Source organism: Aotus nancymaae, unplaced genomic scaffold (genome assembly GCF_030222135.1).
Source record: "Aotus nancymaae isolate 86718 unplaced genomic scaffold, 86718_ANA_hifiasm-v0.15.2.pri h1tg000014l, whole genome shotgun sequence".
In the NCBI taxonomy this organism is placed as follows: domain Eukaryota; kingdom Metazoa; phylum Chordata; class Mammalia; order Primates; family Aotidae; genus Aotus; species Aotus nancymaae.
The window spans coordinates 17,756,240-17,762,239 of NW_026988425.1; positions in this window are offsets into that span (position 1 = coordinate 17,756,240).

Below are 6,000 nucleotides of genomic sequence, written 5' to 3' on the forward strand. Positions count from 1 at the left end.
GCTGGTTATTCTAGTTAGCAATTCCTCTAACCTTTTATCAAGGTACTTAGCTTCTTTGCATTGGGTTAAAACATGCTCCTTTAGCTCAGCATAGTTGTTTATTACCCATTTTCTGAACCCTACTTCTATCAATTCATCAATTCGTTCATCTGATCCTCTGTCTGGTCCTGTGCCCTTGATGGAGACATTGCAATCATTTGGAGGAGAAGAGGCACTCTGGCCTTTTGGGTTTCAGCATTTCTTCATCGATTGGTCCTCAACTTCATGAGTTTGTCTAGTTTCAGTCTTTGAGGCTGCTGACCTCGGATGGGGTTTTTGTGGGGGTTTTTTGTTGTTGTTGTTGCTGTTGATGCTGTTGTTTTTTGCTTGTTTGTTTTTCATTCAGTGGTCAGGTCCCTCTTCTGTAGGGTTGCTACAGTTTGATGGAAGTTCACTTCAGGCCCTATTCATCTGATTCAGTCTCGTGCCTGGAGATGTCACTCCAGGAGGCTGGAGAACAGCAAAGATGTGTGGGTGCTCCTTCTTCTGGGACCTATGACCTCAAGGGACACCAACCTGATGCCAGTAGGACCACTTCTGACAACCCCTGTTGGAAGATCTCATCCAATTTGGTGGCACAAAGAACAGGACCCATTTAACAAAGCACTTTGTGCCTTGGTGGAGGGGGTGTGCTTAGCTGGGGGAAAACCCACTCTTCTGGGCTGCCTGGATTCCTCAGAACTACTGGGAGGAAAGGCTAAGCTGCTGGCTCACAGACTGCAGCCACTCCTTTCCCTAGGGGTTCAGGCCCAGGGAAATTCAGGTTATTTCCCTGAGCCTCTGGCTGGAGTTATTGGAGTTCCTGCAGGGAAGCCCCATGCATTGGGGAAGAATGGGTCAGGGTCAGGCCTGAAGAGGCACTCTGGCCGCTGACTGTCACAGCCGGTGTGTTGGGCTGTGGATACAAGTCTTGGGAGCAAGTCATCCAGCCTCCCTGGCTCTAGTAGGGGAAAAACCGGCCTGGAGCTGTAGAGATGGATGCCACCCTTCCCTGACCCAAGGAGCTTAGCAGGTCCCAGTGCTGGCTGCTGCCCCTCCCCCAAGGCGCTCAAAGGGCTTAGACAGCAGGCAGCCTCAGCTGTGGTGCTGGTTGCTCCTCCCCCAGGGAGTTGGATAGACTTAAGCAGATTCCAGCTGAGAGGGTGTTGAGAATCTGCGTGTTCTGGGGTTAGGATGCTAGGCGCCAATGGCATGTGTTTGCAAGTGGAAACTTCCGATCCATGGGTTGCACGGTTCTACGGAAAAAGGGTGGTTTCCCTGGCTGGGTAGCACGCTCACTCCCCTGCCCCTTGTGGCTGCTGCACCACACTGTTCTTCCTCCTCTCTGTGGGTCACATCAGCCTCCTAGTCAGTTCTGATGAGAGAGCCTGGATACGTTGGTTGCTGGTGAAAGATTCACGCGATTATTATGGTTTTTTGTTATGGTAGTGACTGAATGCCACTGTTTCTAGTTGGCCATCTTGGCCCCAGCAATGTTTGTAATTTTTAGCAGAGATGGGGTTTTGCTGTGTTGGCCAGGCAGGTCTTGAACCCCTCGCCTCAAATGACCTGTTCACATTGGCCTCCCATACAGGCGTGAGCCACTGCGCCCAGGTACTCTTGTATTCTCTTCTGCAGATTGGGCTTTTCATCTGGTGTCATTTCCTTCAGCCTGAGGAACTTGCTTTAACATTTCTGGTAGTGAAGTTTTGCTTGCAATAAAATTCTCTCAGCTATTGTCTGAAAATGGTTTTAATTCACCTTCACTTTTGAAAAATGAAGTTAACATTTTTTATTTAGCATTTTAAAGGTATCATTTCATTATCTTCTTTCTTTTTTCTCATGAGACGTCAACCATCATATTTATTGCTGCTACCCTGAATGTAATGCATAATTTTTTTCTTTAATTGTTTTTTAAGATATTTTATTTTAATTAGTTTTCACTAGTTTGCCCAAAAGGTTCCTAGATGGGTTTATCTTTGTTTGTCCTGCTTGCAGTTTGCAAATGTTTTGGATCTATTGATGTATTTTTATCAGTTTTAGAATAGGTCTTAGCCGTTTTATCTTCAAGTATTTCTTCCGTTTCATTCTAATCTCTTTCTGGGACCTCAGTTACATATATGTTAGATGATAAAATACTGCCCCACAGGTCTTGTATGCACTGTTCCTATGTGTGAATTTCTTTTTTTCTGCATTTCTGTTTTTAAGTGAATTTGCTTATTCCTTTTTCTGTAGGTCTAGCCTGCAATTAAAATGATTTAACAAACTTTTTATTTATGATTATATATTTTCAGTTTTATATTTTTTACAATTTGTTTTTTTCTTTTAAATTTCTACATCTGTGCTGAGATTCCCCATCTGTTCATCTATTTTGTCCACCTTTTTCCCTAAATTTTTAATCAGAATTCTTTTAACTGTTTTATAGCCTTTGCTAATTTTAACATCAAAGTCAACATGTCAATATCACCAGTCTGAGGGTCTGTTCCTATTTACTATTTTTTTTCCTGTTAGTTGTGGGTCATATTTCCATGTGTTTATGTATGCCTTGTAATTTTTGATTGGATGATAAACATTTAAGATGATAAACCAACCTTCTCTTATCTTTTTATAAATAGTGTTACATTTTGCTTGGAAGGCTACTAAGTTACTAGCACACTCCCTTGATCTTTTGGAGGCTTGGTTTTAGAGTTTTTGAATGGGCATATGCTTTAGTTTTCCCCTTAGTTCTGTGCCATAGACCTTAGTCATGACATGTATTTCTTACTCCTAATGAGTGGTCTTTGTAGAGACTTAATGAACAGCAAAGGTATTTATCAAGCCCCCCTAACCTCACCAGACTTGAGATGTAGACCAGAGAGTCACTAGGTAACCAGACTTGAGCTGTAGACAGAGAGTCACTAGGTAGCTGCTGAAAAAGTTTCTTAGTTCTTTATCCTTTCAGGTCTTGCTTTCTTCCGGATTGCTTGGATTCTCACCATAAAAATAGTTTAGGCAAAAGCCAAGGATTTACGGAGAGTTTGTATGCAGATTTGGCGGTATCCCCTCTGTGTTTCCCTTTTTTCTGATTTTTTTTCTTCCAATATCATGTTCTGCTAGAATCTCTGAACTTCAGTCTTCGTGTTCTTTTCCCAACAGGATGATGTTTCTTGGTTGATTTTCATTTTCTCCTTGCAGCGCAGTGAGCCTGATCGTTTTATCAGGGGAAAAGCCGACTCATTACGGAGCTCACCTGCTGTGCTCCTTCCGTTTCCGCCCGCTTTGGATTGTACACCAGTGCCTTCAAACAACTTTTAAAAAATATTTCTGGAGTTTACGATTGTTATTATAGGAGATTTAGTCTGATACGACCTATTCTACCACAAATGGAAACAGAATTTCTGCATAAACTGGTATCTAACATTAGTTGCCTGCCAGTCTTTTGTCGTGTGCTGTGTGAGAGATTTATGTACCTTAACAATGATCCACATAACAACACTACAAGGTAAGTATCATCATTGTCACCATCATCGTCAGTCATCACCATCTTATTACTGAATAAGAAAGTGATGCACAGAGTGATAATAAACTTGCCCAAATTTATAAAGTAAGGGACAGATGCAGGATTCAATGTTGTATATATTTCATGCAAAGCTTGTAGTGATGCCAGTGATTATCAGACTTGGCTGGAGATTGAAATTTCTTGGGGAGTTTTGAAACTACTGATGGTTTGATCTCAACTCTATAGAATAAAAAAACAAAACAAAACCAGTTTTAACTGTGACTTGGCTATGGAGATTTTAAAAGTTCCTCAGGTGTTTCAAATGTGCAGCTGAGCCTTAGAACCACGGTGCTATGCCATGCTTCCCATGATACCAAATAAATCCTGTAACCAGGTCAGTTAATGCTAATTTAACGTTTTTCTTTCTAAATTACAGAATAAAAAGATGCTTAATATATATACTATTCTGATATCATAATTCTTAGCAATGAAAGAAAGACTTTTAAAATAGCTCATATTAGTTTAAAAAAAATTTTTTTTTAAGTCAACAGCCTTGTGGATAAGTAACATGGTTAAAAGAGTGTTCATATTAGTTTTTATTAAAAGCCAATCTGTTGCTAAGGGTTCTGGTTGCTGTTATCTATATATGAGCAATAATGTTTATGAATGTAATGAGTGTTTCTATGAACCCTGTAATAAGAGCTTTATACTTGTTCACTTGTTTAGTGAATAATTAGGAAATAGAACTTCCAAGAATTATTGGATTACTGTTTATCTTCATTACTTACTATAAAGAAAATAAACAGCTGATAATGAGAATAAAAGCCAGCGCCTCATGTGAATCACGTGCTGATGGCTGACGACCGGTGGTTGACAGCGGCTGCTTCACGTGGATAGTGCCAAGAAGAGGCAGCACATCGCACGGGATGAAAAGTGTGAGATGAAAAAGACTCTTCTACAGAGAGTCTGGGGGCCTCAGTTTCAGTTTGAGATGTTAGTCTGGTTTTCTAGCGTGACCTGAAAGTGCCTCCACTTCTCTGCACCTGAGTTTTCTGTTCTATAAGACAGAAGTTGGAATTGAGGTTCTTCTGGCTTCAAAGTTTTATCATTATCAATTTATTTCCTCCTTGAAATACTCTTTCTCTGCTTTCCCTCAAGACAGTAGAACAGTTACCAGAATAAGGCGTCTATGCAGACATCAAAAATATACCATTTAAATATGTTTTTAACTGCATCTATTTTGGTGAATAAACCCTGTAATAAACTGATGATTTGGAAGTACAGTGGTTGCTGCTAAAAGCTCAGTTCATCCGAGAAAATTCCAGATAGAGGAAGCTTGATGTAGGCAGAGAAAATGAAGAACTGTGGTAACATTTAATGAACAGCTGATGAATCCCATCTGACCCTCTGTGTCAGGAGGTAACCAAACGTGTCTTTGTTGAGAAGTCCTGTGACACAGTGCTGTGCTTCCACCTGGCAGGAGATACCCGTACTGGTGGCTGCCTGCATTCAAGCCCCTCTTTCCAGAACGGTAACATTGTGATTTGCCTTAGTCAGGGTTCCTATTCTTGCTGGGGGAGGTATGGCTGTGATAGAAAGGTAATACACCCACCAGGAAAGGCTGATTTGCGTTAGCTAGCTACAGCATTGAATTGGGAACAATAGATGGGATAATAATGGAGTGGTTGGAGGCAGTTTTGCTTTGATCTGCGTATCATTCATAGGTTGAACACAAAGCTATTTTTACTGGTAGTTAAACATTTGGCAATTGCTGATCAGTAACAATGTACTAGATGTCCTACTGGAGTAGCATGGTTCAGCGGGCAGAACACGGGTTGAATTAGAATGTAAAAATATTTGTACTTAAGTGTGTCTGTTTTGCTATTGATTGGTCTTGTGAATTTGGATTCATCCTTTGTCATCTTGGAGTGTGTGTGTGTGTGTGTGTGTGTGTGTGTGTATTCATTTGCTTTGAGATGTGGAATCAGGAGAGAGGGTACATTCAGTAAGATGAGTTTGAAATACTTTAAGGAATGAACCAAAATGAAGGTCAAAATTAAAAAAGAGAATAAATGATCAAGGGTATGAAAAAGCTGAATGACAGTATATTTTTAATGTAAAGATTTTCTAGACAGAATATTTGAAATATTGAAGTCTCAAAGCTCCAATGGTGAAGGTCCCCAAACATCAATGGTTAAGAACACCGGGCCGGGTGCAGTGCCTCAAGCCTGTAATCCCAGCACTTTGGGAGGCCGAGGCGGGTGGATCACGAGGTCAAGAGATCGAGACCATCCTGGTCAACATGGTGAAACCCCGTCTCTACTAAAAATAAAAAAAAATTAGCTGGGCATGGTGGCGCGTGCCTGTAATCCTAGCTACTCAGGAGGCTGAGGCAGGAGAATTGCCTGAACCCAGGAGGCGGAGGTTGCGGTGAGCCGAGATCGCGCCATTGCACTCCAGCCTGGGTAACAAGAGCGAAACTCCGCCTCAAAAAAAAAAAAAAA